This window comes from Chelonia mydas, chromosome 21 (genome assembly GCF_015237465.2).
Source record: "Chelonia mydas isolate rCheMyd1 chromosome 21, rCheMyd1.pri.v2, whole genome shotgun sequence".
Lineage (NCBI taxonomy): Eukaryota > Metazoa > Chordata > Testudines > Cheloniidae > Chelonia > Chelonia mydas.
Window position 1 is genome coordinate 6853230 of NC_051261.2, and position 18611 is coordinate 6871840.

Sequence of the window (18611 nt, forward strand, 5' to 3'; positions counted from 1 at the left end):
AGTTCACTGAATGTTACTTCAGGGGGTTCTGCCCCACACCTCAACCCCGTCTGGACCTTCAAAGAGGGAAGGGGTCTGCTCTATCGCTGTCTGCTGGTAGCTCATTCCCTCCCCTAGCCGCCCCGTGATATCAGCACAAACAAACGGTGACCACATTCCAGACTGATGGGATCAGACACCACATCCAGGGAGCTAATGCATTGTGTCGCTGTGGCAACCAGCACACTTGGGTTGAAACGCTTGCATCTGAAACCTTAACAGATCATCTGCAGGGTCATCAGCCACTGTCGCACCAGTACCCACGGATTCCGGACCCAGCCTCCCAACACTGATGCAATCTCTCACCTTCAGTGCCTGGGAACCCCGGGAATTAGCTTTAGCTAAGGCTGCACTCACCCAGATTTCCTGCAAACCCACTTCTCCGCACGTCCCCCAGCCTAGCAAACCTCTCCATCTACAGACAAAAGGCCGACCTCAGCACGAGCACATTTGGAATCACAGCAGAAAACTGGGTGGCTTGGGGGGTTGGGAACAGGGGAGGCAGGGGGCGTCCTCTTAATCCCACTATTTAATAAGCCCCGGCAGAGTGGTGACCAATATTTACTATCCTCTGAAGACCTGAGTGATGAATCTGGCTGAGATCTCGCTCCATCTCGCAAGCTAAGCAAGATCTAACCTGAGCATGTTAGACAATGCCATTCGTGTCACGTGCGTCAATGGACCTAAATGGATCCGATGTATCTCACTCTAGCTCTGTACACTCACTCATGCTGTTAAAACAGCACTGGGGGAAGCTACCAAGCTTTTGTGCCATGTGCCCATGCTGGGCTGCATCAACTGGGGCTCTAGTCGACAGACAGCGGATGGGAGAACTCTTGGGAAAATCCATCCCTGCATCCGTGCCGGAATAGGGGGTGTTCTCTCCAAAGTAATGTTCAGCCACACCCCAGCAGGAAAAGAGCGGTCTTTCAACTGAGGCAGCAAGCAGGGTTCCTGACCATGTGATGGCCTGGCACTCTTTGAAAGACTATGGGTATGTTGACACTTCGAGTTGCAGGGGTAACTTCTGGCTCATGTAAACATACTCGTGCTAGCTCTGACCAAGTTAGTGCACTAAAAACAGAAAGGTGGCCATGGGGGCATAAGCAGCATGGGGGTTAGCTGCCCCGAGTATTTATCTGTCCAAGATGCTAGGCACATACTTGGGTGGCTAACTCCTCCTGCAGCTCTCATTGGCGCAGCTACTCTTCATTAGCTGGATCAGAGCTAACGAGGGTATGTCTACATGAGCTGGACATTACACTTTCCATCTCCAGTGTAGACCCTAAGAGGTTCTAACCCCAATTCCAATATGGGCAATTACATTCTTCCTTCCACCCTTGCACCCACTTTGAACTAACTGCAGTTTTCTTCTTCACTTCCTGTCCTAAACGATCGTATAGCATGCTGTGAAACAGCTGCCGCATTTTGCTGCTGGATGCTGCCGAGGTGATTGCATCTCAGTAGCTAGGGCCAAATACACAGCATGTAAAGTGCTTTGGCATCCACAGCGCGATGTGAACAACAGATATCATTACTGTCATATTATTATGGGTAATGATGTGTTAAGGAAGATTACACACTAGCAGCACCAGACACTGCAATTACTTTGCTTCAAATCCTCCTGAAAGATGTCACTTGAAAATGACAGTCCTCGCTTCATTTCACAGGGCAGGTAAAAGCATAGTGCAAGACTCCACCAAGTCTAACAAGGTATGTCTACACTACGGTGCGCTATGGTATGTCTACGATATGTCTACACTGCCTCCCAGCCCGCAGACAGACTCGTACTAGCGGAGCTCGATCTAGCTGTGTGGATATTGTGGTTCAAGCTGGGGATCAGGCTCTCAAGCCTAGGGGGTCAGGCGGGCTTCAGGGCCTGAGCCAGAACGTCCACACTGCTATCGTTAACACACTAGCACCAGTCTGTCTACCTCAGCCCAACCCTGGAGAGCTTCAAAAGTGACTTAGGGTATGTGTACGCTGCAGTCAGAGGTGTGACTTCAGCACGTGCGACGTGTAGACATACCCCAGCTCGCTTTGGTCTGGCTAGCTGGGATACCCGCAGCAGTGAAGTCGTGGCAATACAGGAAGTGACACGGGCTGTGCGACCCCACCCAGGCCCCTGGGAATGGACCTGAGCGGATAGCCCACGCTGCTGCAGCTGCACTGCTATTCTTACCGGAGCTAGCTGGATGAAAACTAGCTGGGGTGTGTCCAGACATGCCGCAGTCGCACCTCTGATTTCAGTGCAGACAGACCCTCTGGGGCACCCAACGTGAGACATTTTAAAAGGGTCTGATTTCGAGAGTGGACGCTCAGCAATTTCTGACCCTCTTTCAACCTCTCGTTGGCAAAGCTGCTCAAAATTGTTTTTGATGAACCAGTTTTTTATGGGAAAATGCAGTTCAGTCGAAAGAATGTTTCCATTTTGATGAAATTTTAGCTGGGAAGCTGTCAGAGCAAATCATTTTGACTTTCTCGTTTTGTTTATAATTGAAACGTTTCATTTATAAAGTAAAAGTGTTTTGTTTCGACCCGTTTCATTCCAACTTTTATATTATAATCATATTATATTTAAGATTACAGATCTATATTTTCTTTTATGTTATAACATATTGACATTCTCGAAATGAAACACGTCAACATTATTGAAACTAAAAGTTTCAACGTTTCTGAACTGACATTTTTCAGAATTGCCAGGCTGTGAAAAAATTCCGACTTTTCAGCATGAACACAAATGTCGAAACTTTGGAGTTTCCCATGGAACAGAGACTGATTTCTGAGCAGCTTTGCTCCTTGGCCTCTCCGCTCAGATTGCCAATGATGGGGGTAGTTTTGTGGTCCGAGATTCCAAGGCCAGAGGGGAACATTGTGATCTAGTCTGGCCTCCTGTAGAACCCAGGCCAGAGAACTTCCCCACAATCATTCCTAGAGCACATCTGTGTGTTGTGCACTAGTCGATCCACTAGGAACCAGACTGAGACCCACTGAAAGGAAATAACAGTCAAACTCTGATCTGGGCCTGATCCCAATAGCAACCCAGCAGTGAAAAGCTCCATAGCCCATTGACCAAGCCTCTAAACCATCCTACTCCTGCCCTATTTTTTTTTAACCTGGTTAATAATTCTGATTATTAGAGATCATCCCTGAAACCCTCTGACCACTGACCTGGCATGGGGCCCAGAACCTAGCCTCACTTAGAACAGCACCGTTCTGCTATTCATGTGTGTTACGATAATGCCCAGAGGTCCCCTTATACTGCGTGCTCTATACACACATAGGGTACGCTGATACTGCAATCACAGGGTGTGATTACAGCTCGAGTAGACATACCTGAACTAGCTTTACTCTAGTGAGCTTGGGTACTGGCGCCAAGCAACTGCAGCAGAATGAGTTTCAGCACCGGCTAAACAGTACGAGTAATTACTCAGCTTCCAGATGGGCTTGTACAGCCTGCGCAGAGTGCATGCTGCCACTGCGCCACTGCTCTGGGGCCAGAGCTAGCTAGATTAAAGCTAGCTCGGGTATATCTACTCACGCTTCAATGGACACCCTGTAACTGTAGTGTAGACATACCTATAGCGAGAGGCAGCCCATGGGTAGAAGAGTTTACAGTCTATAGACCAGGCACACAAAAGGCAGGAGAAGGTGAGGCTTATTATCCCCATTTCACAGCTGGGGCACTATGGCACACAGAGATGAAGTGATTTGTCCAAGGTCACACAGGCAGTCTGTGGCAGAACAGGGAACTGACCACTGATCTCCTGAATCCCGGTCTAGTGCCTTAACCACAAGACAAAGTCTCCCTTGCTCAGGAAGGATGTAAGAGAGCAGATCCCAGGCTCTGAGTGGAATCTCCATTCTGGGACTTCAGCAGCATATTTGTCAAGCTTATTTGTTCTTCCCAGTGGCATCAGGAGGAAAGCTCTCCACGCTCATTCTGCTTCGCTGCCAGCAATGAGCTACTCTGGAATCTGGTCTTGGACGATACCGGCAGTAGGGAATGAGGCCGGGGGAGGTGCAGAGGTGGTGTGGCTCGGGGAATTACGTCAAGGGCCGCACAGACACGAGGCCCAGGAACTTGTTTGATCTGGTGAAGCATGGAAGGAATCTGCATCTGTGGCAACACTCAAGACTAGCACCACAGTGACAGCTGGCAAAAACAAGTATGGCCCTTTACCATGCAGACAGGCCTCTAAGGAGGACAGAGTCCAATGCATAAGCAAGGGGCAATCAGAGAGCCCCTATAAAGCAGTGGTTTTAGGGACTGATTATTTCGCCCAGCCTAGCAAATTTATTATTACGGTGAAGGCACAGCAGATGACCTTGGGCTGCCTGGTGCCACGTTCACAAGGACCACCCTCCCTCCAAGACAGGATTTCCTACAGCCCTCAGAGCTCAGATTTGCTCACATGATGGCAGAGCCAGCCCCGAAGCACCAGCTGCCAGGGAGCCATTCTTTTAGGAACCAAGACACAACAGCTGGTCATGATGCTATTATCTGGCCACGTAAGCTAGTCTTTTGGGTTAAGAATGAACATAAGAACGGCCATACTGAGTCAGACCAACGGTACCCTGTCAACAGTATCCTGTCTTCCGACAGTAGCCAGTTTCAGATGCTTCAGAGGGAATGAACAGAACAGGGCAGTTGTTGAGTGATCCGTCCACTGTCGTCCAGTCCCAGCTGCTGGCAGTCAGAGGTTTAGGGACACACAGAGCATGGAATTGTGTCCCTGACCATCTTAGCTAATGGCCATCGATGGATCTAGCCTCCATGAATGTAACTAATTCTCTTTTGAACCCAATTATTTTTGGCCTTCATAACATCCCCTATCAATGAGTTCCACAGGTTGACTATGCGTGGTGTGAAGAAATACTTCTTTTAGTTTGTTTTAAACCTACTGCCTTATGAATTTTGTTGGGTGACCCCGGGTTGTGGCAGAATGAGCTCACTGCAGGCAATAACACAACCCTGCTGCTGTTGCCCAGTCTGGGTGCTTAGTACCCCGGACAGGGAATGGAGCAAGGCAGTGGTTCTCAGACTGGGCCCTGAGGGGCAGTAGAGGTCTCCAGAGCCTCTCCTTGTGATGCACAGAAGTTTTTTGAGAACCAAGCCATGGGGGTGTTTGTTGGGAGGTGAAATGGGTCCATGAAAGAATGCAGAATGTTGCAGAGCCACAGTTAGGCTGGGTGGTCAGGCAATGGGCCCAACCTTCCACACCTAATGGTGCAGGAACTCAGCATGTGCTGTCTGTGTTACCTGACCCCTTCCATGGACAAGGGTGCCTGGCCCTGGATAAGCTCCTGTTTCTCCTGGAGGCTGAAGAACCACAGGGGCTGTTGCATCAACCGCCACCAGGCCTGCCATGACAAAAGGACAGCAGAAGTACTACACTGGATCAGACCATTAGCCCATCTAGTCCAGCATCAGATATTCAGATGAATGTGCCAGACACTCAGTCCCACAAGCTCAGATGAAGGTGCAAGAAACCCTTCAGTTAATCTGCCCACAAGGGAAAATTTCTTCCTGACCATCATCAGATAGAGGTTGGCTTGTACCCTGAAGCATGATAGTTGACATCCCTTCAGAGCCCTTTTCTTTTCCCTTCACTATTATGATTCTATATTATGCCATTGCCAGAAGGGGGCACTATGCAGGAGCCTGGATTCCAGAGGTAGAGAAACAAGGAAGAGTCAGGGAATAAAAAGATATTAAATCTGAAATGGCGAAACTGAGAATGGAGAAAAGGTGTGCCCCTTCCCCCACTCACTCCCAAAATGAATGCAAGTAACCAATGACTTAACAGAAACCAACTTCTGAGTGCTGAGAAAATCCTGAGCTGCATAAATTGCAGTCAGAATCTCTCTTCCTATCATTGCCACCTACCAGAGCATTAGCTGCTATAAGCTACTAAATATAAACCTGCTCAGAGAGGAAGTGGGTTGGGGGTAAAAATAGCTGCAAAGAAATCACAAGGATATTGTTAGTTACCGCTCCTGCTATGTGCCTGGACTATTCGGTGTTCATTATCTTTATGGCTTTGTGCACTGTGTAACACGGGCTGCTTCTTCCAACGAAATCAAGATCAGACATGTGATGAAGGGGTTCACATTAAAATGTCCACAGGCTGTAATTTATGGGACGGTTATTGTTCCCCCCCATTTCTCCGAAACAATAATTCATCCTACTTTGTACTGTATGGTCACGAGCTGCATTAAAACTGCGATGCATCCACCCTGTCGTGATCAGTCCTGCCTAGCTGGGGCAAAATATCACTGATGCGGTCAAGTTTCAGCCCAAATGAATTACCTGATTGTTTCTAAGGCTCTGCACTGGGTTTTTAGCTGTACCAGGGCAACCCTCAGCGTAGATATGACTTACCCAGGGAGCCGAGTGACTAACATCAGTGCAGCATACCCCAGTTTCAAGCCAGGGTAACTTGCACCAGTGTAAACAACGCCGCACTGGTGAGAATCACGTCTACACTAGGGAGTTGATCCAGGACTGCTGCATCAATGACTGAGTCAAAGCCTAACTCTGGAGAGTTTCGGTTTCAGACATTTCACTTCAACGAAGCAGCTTCAGCCCAAACTTTCAAAAGTTTCCACTAACCTTCGGGTACTTGATTTGAGGCACCCATGGCCAAATTGTCAAAGGCAAAAGGGTGCCTCTATTTTTAGGTCTGATTTTGCAGAGGTCCTGAGCACCTGCAGATGGAAGAAGTCAGTGGGTGGGGCAGGTGCTCCTCAGCACTCTGAACATCCGGCACTCGGGGACGCGTTTTCAAAAGAGCTCTGCACCCAACCCGGCCAAAAGTGTTGCAATGGGTGGTGGATACTTCTGAAAATCTGGTCCCCTGTGTCTCAAGTTCAGTATCCAAAAACCAAAGCACCCTAGATTAGTGGCCACTCTGGGAAACGTTGGCGTTAGTCTAGGGTATCTTCAATATAGAGCTCCATCACTTCTTGCATCAGACCCTCTCCTCACTGCTTTGATCAAGAAGGTGGAGAGGAGACACTCCCTCAAACCTTTGGGAGCAGCAGGTTCAAGCGCTGAGTAGCTGGAAGGAACTATTGCTATGGGGAAAACAGAACCACTGAACAAGACAGACTAGCCTAAGGGCACCATGGCTGTGGGTGTTCCTCACCCAGCAGAAGTGACAAAGGCTTTTTGGAATCAGCTGATGAAGAAGTCACTGGGTTTGCATTCTCAGCTGGCCCCTGGTAACCTGCAGATGACTGGCAACGTCACTGAAGGCGATAGCATCTGTGGTCTCCTGGATTGGGGAGAGGGTAATTTTTGTTTGGGTTTCTTCTGAGATGTGGCATACACTGGTGTAACTACAAGGAGCAGACCCCATTAATGAGCCAGAGAGAGACCAGTCTCCCACAGAATGGATTTCAAAATAATGACTGCTAGTGGCCTTGTCTTGTATTAAATGACTTTTGGCCGCTGCTGCGAGAGGAAATAGAAGCGTGTATTGGCTCTGTCAGTGCACTTTAGACCTTTCAATGCCACCTCTACAGAAGCAAAACAATAATACCAAGTGGGCAATGGGTTCATACAACTCTTTTACAGGGGCTGGCAGTGTGGTCTAGTGGGTAAAGCACTGGACTGGGACTCGGAAGACCTGGGCTCTATTTCCAGCTCTGCCATGGACTGGCTTGGTGACCTTGGGCAAGTGATGTCACTCCCTGTGCCTCAGTTTCCCCAACTGTGAAAAATGGAGATGATAATGACTCCTCTCCTTTGTAAAGTATCCTGAGGTCTACTGATGAAAAGTGCTATACAAGACCTAGGTATTATACTATTACAATTATTATGCCTTTGAGCTCAAAGGATCCCAAAGCACAAAGTGAATTAAGACAACCACCACTGAAAGGCAGCCACCCCTGGGATGGAAAGAGTCAGCTGATTAGCATCACACAGCACTTTAGGACAGGAAGTGAAGAATCCCACTGAAATGGCAATGGGAAACTTAGGCCCCAGCAGACAAAATGAAAAATCACTCTCACTGGAATGCGGCTAAGAAATCGGGATTAAAACGAGTGATGTGAATGATCTGCATTTACTGTAACAGTCAAATAGAAAATACTTGGATAAAACTGTCGACAGAATCCAAATCTAAATCCAGGCAAGAACGCTAATTACATGGACTGATGACAAGATACTTAACTGCTTACTAAAGCTACAGTAGATGCACGAGCAATACCTCTGCTCAATATTTCACAGTAAACTATTTCAACAGACAGTTGGGTTGTAATTAGCCAGATGAATCTCTCTTGTATTCAACCCAGAAAAACTCTCTGACGTACTGCTGTGGAATTCAAGAGACAGATATTCCAGAGGACTGCCAAAAAGTAACTTGCCATCACTATGCGCAACTGTCCCCTTTCCATTCCAGCAAGCCTTGTGGTTCAGTATTTATTTTTTATGCTCACAGTTATTAGGTAGCATTGACTCGTTATTGTTGGTGTTGGAGACTTTTCAGAGCGGAGGTTCTTATTTGCTTGGCAAACATGCCCACTGTACAGGACCGCATGCGCTTTCAGGGCTAAGTAAATAATGAATCAAGGCATTGGTTGATTAGGTGCCTATCCCTATGGAGACATGGGCATCAAACTGAACAAAAGCTAATCGATGTAACACATGGGATAAGTGTGTGGTGTCCCCTTCTAATGACTGGACAATACACCGGATAACAGCCTACTACTGCTATTAGCTGTTGCAGTTACTCTTTAAGCTCAAGTAGGAGAGGCCTGTGCCTTGGTGCTGGAGGTTTAGGGTTCTATCCTTGCTGAGAAGCAGCTGCAGAGGGTGTCGCATACCCATTGTGGGACAGATTCCATCCCTTGCCCCAGCCCCTATCCCTCACTCTGGCATTGTAACGCGAAGGGTTAGGGGAGAATTCCTTCTGAGCAGGCACCGCTCTGAATTCCCCCAGCACAGCCCTACACTGGGCCCCTTACAGGAGGTCTGCCAGGATGGGGATGGGGGAGGAGTTGGCACATACCACTGCAGAGTCTCTGGGATGTTCTTGGGAGGCTGAGATAAATTAGAACACCCCTGTGGCTGCTCTAATTTATGCTGGTGGTGATTTTGACTCCCTGGGGTGGCTGAGAATCCTGAGGGAGCAAAGACTGCAAATCCCTTTGGCTCCATGAGGGGCGGCACCGAATTTCAACCCATGACCACACACTGCACCACTTCCTGCCTTTCACCCCCACCCATACCGACAATAAATCTGCCAAATTAACAAGCCCCTTCTTCCCCCAGCCAACGGTACATCTCCTGCTGGCTAAAAAGCCAGGTTGAACAGATGCATCTTACACAGTATTCTAATAACATTCCAATAACATGCTCAGAAACTACAGCGACAAGCACGAGCAAATGCCTGGAGAGATTAGTTTAGATTGATGGAGGCAGGCAGTTTCTGAGCAGGAGGGCTCATATTGAAGAGCTGTGGTCCCTCCATTGGCCATGCCATTCCTCATGCCCTCAGGAATCCAACCCTAGGGACAGACAGCAAGCACATTCCTTGAACATAACTTCCAGGATCGGGTATAGAGGAAGAGACGAGCCTAGGCCCTAGAACATTGACTGCATTATAGCTGATCATGAACATCAGTGCAAAGTGAGTGTGAAAACATGGTAGAGTTTTACACCCACGGGCACTGGTGTAAATGACTGCCCATGACGCAGGGCAGCAGGAAATTGGGAACAGCACCCAGACGTGAGTGGGAACCCAGAGCACTGCCATGCACTCAGTGAAAGAGACTAAGCCAGGACTTGAACTTTTTCAAAGCTGAGGTTGCTCAGATCAAGGGTCACTTCGAAAGCTACCACTAGCCTGCCGTGTTGCACTAGCAGATGGGGTGCGGTGGAGGAAGTGGGTGTGGCTAGAGGAATGGGAGCAGAAGGGAGATTAGATCTAGTTAGCAGATGGGATTGAAATAACCAGAACATCCTTCGATGAAAACTAAGTGTGCATGGGGATTTCACAGTAACTCATCCAAACACATGGGAATCTCAAGTCTGGGGCCTATCCACAAGGTGGCACATCCCCCTCAACAGCCTGGGAGGTTGCTCTGGAGGATAAGCAGTGGTCCTTGGAACCTGACTCTGCCAACACCAGTTCATGTCCCACCTTACGCAGAAAATGGAGGGGAAGGATGGTCCATAAGAACAGCCAAACTGCACCAGACCAAAGGTACATCTAGCCCAGTATCCTGTCTTCCGACAGTGGCCAATGCCAGGTGCCCCAGAGGGAATGAACAGAACAGGTAATTATCAAGTGATCCATCCCCTGTCAGGCGAACAGAGGCTAGGGACACCATCCCTGCCCATCCTGGCTAATAGCCATTGGTGGACCTATCCTCCATGAACTTATCTAGTTCTTTTCAGAACTACAGTCTTGGCCTTCACAACATCCTCTGGCAAGGAGTTCCACAGGTTGACTGTGTGTTGTGTGAAAAAATACTTCCTTTTGTTTGTTTTAAACCTGCTGCCTATTGATTTCATTTGGTGACCATTCTTGTGTTATGAGAAGGAGTAAATAACACTTATTTACTTTCTCCACAGCAGTCATGATTTTCTAGACCTCAATGATATCCCCCCTTAGTCGTTTCTTTTCCAAGCTGAAAAGTCCCAGTCTTATTAATCTCTCCTCATATGGAAGCCGTTCCATACCTTTAATCATTTTTGTTGCCCTTTTCTGAACCTTTTCCAACTCCAATATATCTTTTTGGAGATGGGGCGACCACATCTGCACGCAGTATTCTAGATGTGGGTGTACCATGGATTTCTAGGGAGGCAAGATGATATTTGCTGTCTTCTTATTTATCCCTTTCTTAATGATTCCCAACATTCTGTTTGCTTTTTTGACCTGCCGCTGCAGGTGGAGTGGATGTTTTCAGAGAACTCTCCACAATGACTCCAAGATCTCCTTCTTGAGAGGTAAAAGTTAACAGTGGTTAGGGCACTGGCTTAGGATGTGGAGACCCAGGTGCAATTCCCAGCTACTGCCGTGCAATTACTGTGTGACCTTGGCCAAGCCACTTGGCCTCTCTGTGTCTCAGGTCCCCATCTATAAAAACGAGGGCTAAGAGCCCTGCCCTACCTCATGGGGGCGCGGTGCGGATAAACATGCTAAAAGATTGTGAAGCGCTTTGAGAGCTGCTGATGAAACGCTCTAGGTGAGAAATAGGCATTATCATTCAGCCAGCTCACGCCATGTAAGCCACCGGCCCTGGGCCTTTATTACTAAGCCTGCCCACCGGTGATGAGGCAGGCACACTGCACAGCTATTTCCACAACAGATTCGGTAGCACCCGATCGACAGAGATCTAAGGGTCTCATCCTCTTGGCTAAAATCCCCCCCCCCCCCCCGGTTCCTAATGACCCTGTTTGCTCACAGGAAACTCATTCAATCCAGCCCCGCTGGAGACCTAGGAAGCCCCCCGACCCCGCCTTGCCTTCCCATGCAGCTGTCTGTGCCGATTGCTCTCCAGGAAGCGTGAGTGATGAGGGGAGAGAACAAGGCCATGGCCCTGCCTGACATGCAGTTCTCCTGCTGCTGAGCTTTGCCTGACATTTCACTCCTACGCAGGAAACAAAGACCCCTGCCAGGAGATCGTGCTCCTGCAAGGAGGGGCGTGCAATCAACTCCTATTAATCTACGGGAGTCCCGCAGCAAAGAGCAGGAGCCCTGATCCCAGGGCGGGTTGTTTGCATCAAGCACTTGCTTGAAAGAAGAACTTCGCTCCTTGAGGAACTGACTCAACTTCCTGGGCTGCAGTTTTTCCCTCACATTGGCTTCAGCAACAGCAGCACATTTGCAATGGTCTTCAGCCCATTTCTGGCATAGAGAACTCCCTGAGCTTCCACATCCCCAGGCCCTGGTTAGAGAGGAAGTGGTGGGTTCAATTCCCACCTCTTACTTACTCTCGCTGTGCCTCAGTTTCCCCATCTGTAAACCAGGGAGGATAAAGCTTCCCTTCTCCCATCTTTCGTCTGTCTTTCTTTTGATTGTCAGCTCGGTGGGGCAGGGACTCTCAGTCGCTCTGCACACGTACAGCACCTCGCGCACTGAGGTTTCGATCCCACGCCTGTGCTCAACCCCCCTGACAACAATCCTCATTCACGGGACCCGTGAAGACAACGAGGTAACCCGGTGGGGTCCTGGTGAAGCACAGATGGTGATGCACGCGAACCAAAGTGACGGAAGCCATATCCAAACCCAGTGTCCAAAGCACCCACAGAGACCTTGCCAGGCCTCACCAGGCAAGCTTTACGGAAAGCTTCCTCCAGGTCCAGCCTCCGGCTGCCATAACCTGCACTTGGCACACTGCTGCACACGGGCAGGAGAGCTGTTTTGCTGGATAGGCAGTTCCATCCCGGTTCCCCTAAGTCCTGACAATGAGCCCAGTAACAGGATCACACAAAGGGGGCTTGTATTTCCTTTGTATCTCTGTCTCTCTATGGCCAGCAGCCCCGGGCGGTGTAGTCAGCACTTCACACTAGGGCCCTCTGTCACAGCCTTGCAACGCTTGATGGCTCTGAGTGAAGGCACTAAAATGACAGTCATTATTTCGGCAACCAAAAACCACTAGGAGCTTATTCTTTGGCTGGGGTTAACCTGAGAGACTGTATCTCGTGTTTGGCCAGCTGGACAATAGGCCATTAATAGCCCGTTTGCCCAGTACAGACGGTCCTGTCGCACACCAGTGGCTGTAGCCTATTCAATACCCATATTGTCTGCTAGTCTACCAGGGCTCTTGATGAGCGGTAGCGAAGGTGGTTGTGTCAGCGTGTCCCTGGCACGCTCCTTATTTTCAGGGGATTATTGGGTCAGAGTCTCAGCTGACGGAAGTCAGCATAGCCCCTTTCAAACCAACAGAGCCCTGTCGTTTCTCACCAGCTGATGATCTGGCCCAGAATGGGCTTATAATAATATGAGAATCTCAGCAATGGTGAACATACCAATCTCATCCAAGGTCCCAACAAGTGCATTCGGTTTTGTATTCATTTATTTCTTGGAACTGTTTAAATTACAAGTTTAATTTCCTGCCATTAAGTAGATGGGTCTTGAGCTCTTAGCTATCGTCGTGGTGGCAGCATAGTTGAGCAGATATAGCACTCGACTGTGACTCAGGAGACCTGAAATGAAATCTTGGCCCCATGGAAGTCAGTAGGAGTTTTGTTACTGACTTCTAGGGGGGCAGGAGTCAACCACTGAGTGACCTGGCTCTGTCACTGACCTGCAGAGTGACCTTTGGCAAGTCTCTTCTCAGCTCTGTGACTCAGTTTCCCTCCCACCCTTTGTCTATTTCGATTGCAAGATCTTTAAGGCAAGGATTGTCTCTTACTACCTGTATGGACAGGACCTGACACAATGAGGTCCTGATCAAAGCTGGGTCCTCGAAGTGCTACAATAATACAAATAACACCAGTGATAATGGGACATAGAGAAGGACAGAATCAGGGGCCCATACACACAGAAACCCAAAGTTCAGTGTTACACCGATCCAAGACCCATATTCACTCATAATGACAACAACCTTCCATTTCCATAGTGCCTCGCAACCTGAAAAACCCTAAAACATATTCCAAAGTCTGTGAGGGGCTTTGGGGCCACTGAGTGACAATAAGCCCTATGTAAATGCAGCGAGTACGATTTACACACACAAACAGCTTTGGTAGTTACTGTCCACAAACCTAATCCTCTCTGGGCTCTACCCAGCGGTGATCCCTGTACCCTGATCCTGTCACCCGATTACATCCCAGCCTTTGTATTCTGCCCCCAGCATGCACGAGACCGTCGCCATAGATTCGCAAGCCGATTAAGGGACCTTTCAGCTGTCCCTGGCTAGCAGGAAAGCAGTCGGTAGGCAGCTGCTGCTGTGGAAGGCTAGGAGAGCTATCTAGCACAGCAGAGTCTGAGCAGCTCTACATCCAGCTAATTAACTGTGCGTGACCATTAAGACACCGTGCGGGGCTGAGACTGCATCTCAGCTGGGATCAGCTTACTCTGAAACAACCAGCACACTGGGGATGAAATATCTGTCGTTTCTCATATTAAAACCATTACTAGTGGGATGCATGTAAGGAGACAGAGATCTTGTATCTCACAGATCAGTATTCAGGCATGATCTGCCACTAAAATGCAGCCACCTCTGGTGTAGAGGAAAGGAGTGGGCAGACAACTGGTACACGACAGCGGCAGCAAGAGAAGTAATTACGCCGGGCATACTAAGGCAAATCTCTACCTGTTGCAAGAAGTGGCACAGAATCAAAGATCTTGCCTGGAGCTCCCTCCCCCGACCCCCACCCACTGGCCGGATCAATGGATGCAGACATGCGGGAGACCTCAGCAACAATCAATGTGGGCAGCACTGCACTAATGTTACTCTTCTTTAAAAGAGCTTGTTCTGTTGCACGGTTTTATGGAGAAAGGATGGGCAGGGATGCAAAACCATGCTCTGAAGCATTCCTAAACTGTTTGCCAGAAGTTGGAATGGGCGATGGGCGATAGATCACTTCATGACCACCTGTTCTGTTAATTCCTTCCGAAGCACCTGGCATTGGCCACTATCAAAAGACAGAATATGACCCAGTATGGCCATTCTTATGAAGGCACAGGACTGGGTGTCAGGATGCTGCTGCCACTGACTTGTTTGTAGCCTTGAGCAAGTCACTTTAGCCTCTCTTGCCACCTCAGTTTTCCCCTTCAGTAAAATGGTGACCGACAAGACAAACCTGCTGTACAGAGGGACTGTGGGAGCTGGTGTTTGTAAAGCACTTTGTGATCCTTGGATGCCAGAATCCCGGGCATTTAGGAGACAGAATCCTTTGTAAGGTGCCTTGAGCCCCAGGGATGTAAAGCTCTGTCGTCCCTGCAGGTCCTGCTGGAGTTACCGGTTTCCCATTCCCACGAGATCAGGAAGCCTGATACTTCAGGATCAATTTCCACACCCCTCCCTTAATATGCATGGTATGGAAAAGAACATTTGTAGGGCACAGTAAAGGGTTCCCCCCAATAAACACAGCTATAAATTTTATAAACCCCAAACAAACCCCCCAGCAGCACAAAGGGCTAGTACGCTCTCTGCATCTTCGAGACTGGAGTGGACCTTTCCAAACAGCATCACATTTTGATCCTAGCCCCCTATGAAAGGGGCTGAATCTCTGCCAGTTTATGCTCCACAAAACTGTCTCTAATACCTGGATTTCGAAGCTATTCATCTCTCCCGTGAGACTGCCATGCCAGGTCAGCACTTATCAGATTACCTGAAACGCCATCATCTTGCACACCACTCTCAGGAAATGGGGGCGGAGTAGGAGAGGTTCAATCCAAATAGATATGCACAAGACTAAAATCCCCTCCAGACTACAGCTCAGACCTAGGAGACAGGCCTCCTCAGGGCTGATCTGAGTCTAAAAACCAGCCCCAAGAACTCAGCCAGATCTTTCTGCAGCAGCACAAGAAGAAACTAATGAAAGAAGACGCAGTTCCTGACCTATTTTCCCCCCTTCAGGACAATTTACAGAAGCGGTACTGACTAGGTTTCTGTCTGAGGCCATGTGCTGGGGCAGCAGTACTGTGTAGAATCAGGCATTAAAATGCTTTGCATCGGGGTTTGAAATCTGTTTTATTTAAAGCTCCGGGAGTCACATGATGGCAAGTGAATAAGCAAATACCACAATTCTGCCTCCTTGCCAAGGATTGAGCTAATCTGGCATTTAACCTTAAACCAGTTGTGCACCCATCCTGGGTTGGCTGTGTGTGTGTGTGTGTGCACGTGTGTTTTGCTTAGCGGTGGAGGAAATGCAGTGGATTGAAGATGTCTGAAAGCTGCATGGGAATCAGTGTAACAATTCAACCCTTTTCTTCCAAGGATCTCAAAGCACAGCACAAACAATCATTAAGTTTGGCAGCCCCCCAGTAATAAAAACAATAACTTCATAATCCTTATCTGTCGATCTCAAGACACATGATTAGTTGTATTGCAATAATGCTTAGTGCCCCCAGTAAGGAACCAGGGCCCCACACACAGAGGCACAGAGAAGTTAAGGACTACATTTTTAAAGGCATTTAAGCGCTTAAAGATGCAGATGGGTGCCTAGCGGGATTTTCAGAAGCACCTAAGTGCCAAACTCCCATTAATTTCAATAGGAGTTCAGTGTATCTGCATCTTTATGAGCCTAAATGCCTTTAAAAATCTGGCCCTAAGTGAGTAGCCTAAAGACGCAGAGCAATACAGAGGCAGAATTGGGAATAGCATCCAGCTCTCTCAATTCCTAGCCCAGTTGCTTAGCTGCTGCCCATCCCACCTCTGGGTGCATGCATGCGTGTGTGTAGGGAGAGAGATTACCCTTCTGGAACAACATAACATTACCCAGATGCTATACAAAGTCAAAGGGGCACAGTTAAAATCCGGACCATCCCACGCATGTAAAACTGCAGCCGAACGTTTGGAAAGTACCTGTGGGGAAGATGTCTGGAAACGAAGACGCCAACAGGCAGGGGGAAGGGAAGAAAACAGCAATTCATAGACCAAAATATTTCTCTGGCAAAGCTGAGGGGAGAGGGAGTCAGAGCCGGGGCAGGGGGGTGGGAAGAGAGAGTCAGAGCTCTCCACTGCCAGCCCTGAGCTGAAAGACAGCCATTCGAAGTCTGAATGGGAAACCTGCTTCCAAGTGCTTCATGATGCGAGAGCCACTGACGAGCCACAGGTGAAGGTCTCAGGGTGGAACGAACAGCCTGCAGTCCTTCGGGTGAGAGTGCAAGAATCACAAGGATAGTGCCATGCAGGGGCAGCCTCCAAAGCGCAGGTGTGTGAGCAGGAAGAGGTCACCGTCACCATACACTTCTCAGTGAGGCCACCAGAGATCACGAGGCGCGTGGATTCGGAACTCCCATGGAACAGGCTGTGGCGTTCCAGTGAGGGGGAGGCTGGCTTCCCGGTACGTGAACGATGAGGCTCTGAGATTCAGTCTCGTCGCACGGGGAGTCAGTGCTGGGATTGGACCCAGCAGCTCCTGCCTCCCAAAATTATTATTAATCGTATCATTGCAGGAGCGCCTGGGGGCCACAACTGAGATTTGGGGCCCTGTTACTCTAAGTGCTGTGAGAGACGGTCCCTGCCCCACAGAGCTAGAGGTCTAAACAGAAAAGGCAGACCAAAGATAATGTTTTTATCTCCATTCGACAGATGGGAACTGAGGCACAGAGAGAGAGAGAGAGAGAGAGAGAGACATTAAGTGACTTGCCCAAGGTCACAGGGGGAGTCTGTGGCAGAGCCGGGAATTGAAGCCAAGTCTCCTGACTCCCAGCCTGATGCCAACAAGTCTATACAGCCAACCCCCTGCTCAGGCATTGGAATAGACCTCTGATAGACTGTATAAGCCTGCAGTTCCCTATCCAAATAATGACTGCCGTAACCGTATGTCAATGTTTAGATAAGAGTGGGCCTCTAAGTGGCCTTATCTGAAATCATCTTGGTGGGATCTTTCAGACTTTGCTAGTAGAGCTACATTCCAAGACGCGCAGCAGGTATTTTGCCCTGCTTGTGCAATCTCCCTTTTGCTGCACCTGTGCTGATGGGCAGCAGGAGACGGGGGGACTGCTGCTGGCTTGCGATAGGGGAGACTGCTTGAGGATGCACTCCCAGCCGTCAGACAACAGGGAGCTTATGTCTATTAAAGTCCTGTAAAAAAAGGAAGGCAACGAGGGAAATAAAAGCCTCCTAGGCCGAGAGGCAGCTGCCTGGGATCCCCCTGTGATAAGATGATTGTTTCGAGGCTGCAAGCTTGGCAAGAGCTCAGATTTGTTACCTTGATGCCAGGCTGTTCAAAACATGATTGCTGCAAAATAAATAGCTTCCTTGGATGAACTCTATGTGTTCTCATTTGCCCTCAGCCAGTGGACAGTCCACAGGTCTGGCAGCCTTTGGCAGTGCTTACCTTGGCTCGGGTCATACGCCTTATCTGTGCCCACTGTCATAACTGGTTCCAAGGAGCTCCTTTATGTGTCAGTTTCGCCTCCCCGCTTTCAGATGTCACCAGCCACCGCAGCGCTCTGCCAAGCTAGTGACCTTTCCCCATCTATTGCAGGGAGCCAAATACTCTTGGATGCCTTTCTACCGGCTACCAACATTACTAAGCTTTCCTCCCCATGCACCTTCTCATGCACAAAGAATTTTGGCCTTGCAAGGGGCCAGAGGCTGATCAACCGCATGAACAACAGACGTCGTTTTGGCTATAGGCCGGGAAGAGGTGTTGCAAAACCAAACACCAAGAGGTACTTTAAAAGAAAAAAAAAAGGGTAAGAGCCAGATCCTCAGCCAGGCTAGCTTCCTCCCTGACTTGGACTTTGACTGATGCTGTGTCAATTTATACCAGCTGAGGTGCTAGCCCAGGGTCTCTCGCTTCTGGTTCAAATCTGGCCCAGCTCAACAGTGATCTGGCAGATGCAAGGCAGCCCTTTGTGCAATGAGTTTTGTGGGCTGCAGTTCAGCGGACAAATGCCCAAGTTGCCAACAACATGGCAACCTACCCCCATCCCTAA

At 49.0% G+C, this 18611-nt stretch overlaps 1 protein-coding gene across 2 annotated transcripts in view; it reads right to left on the reverse strand.

Moving 5' to 3' along the window:
* The window catches only part of CDK18 (cyclin dependent kinase 18), a 74554-nt gene that overhangs the window by 41351 nt on the left and 14592 nt on the right, over positions 1-18611 (reverse strand). The window contains exon 1 of one of the 2 annotated variants that reach the window (XM_043533735.1): positions 5303-5403. The exons of the other annotated variant lie outside the window; for it this stretch is intronic. The gene's annotated coding sequence lies outside the window, so the exon portion shown is untranslated. Of the gene's footprint in view, positions 1-5302; positions 5404-18611 lie in introns of those variants that run through there. 2 annotated transcript variants of the gene reach the window in all.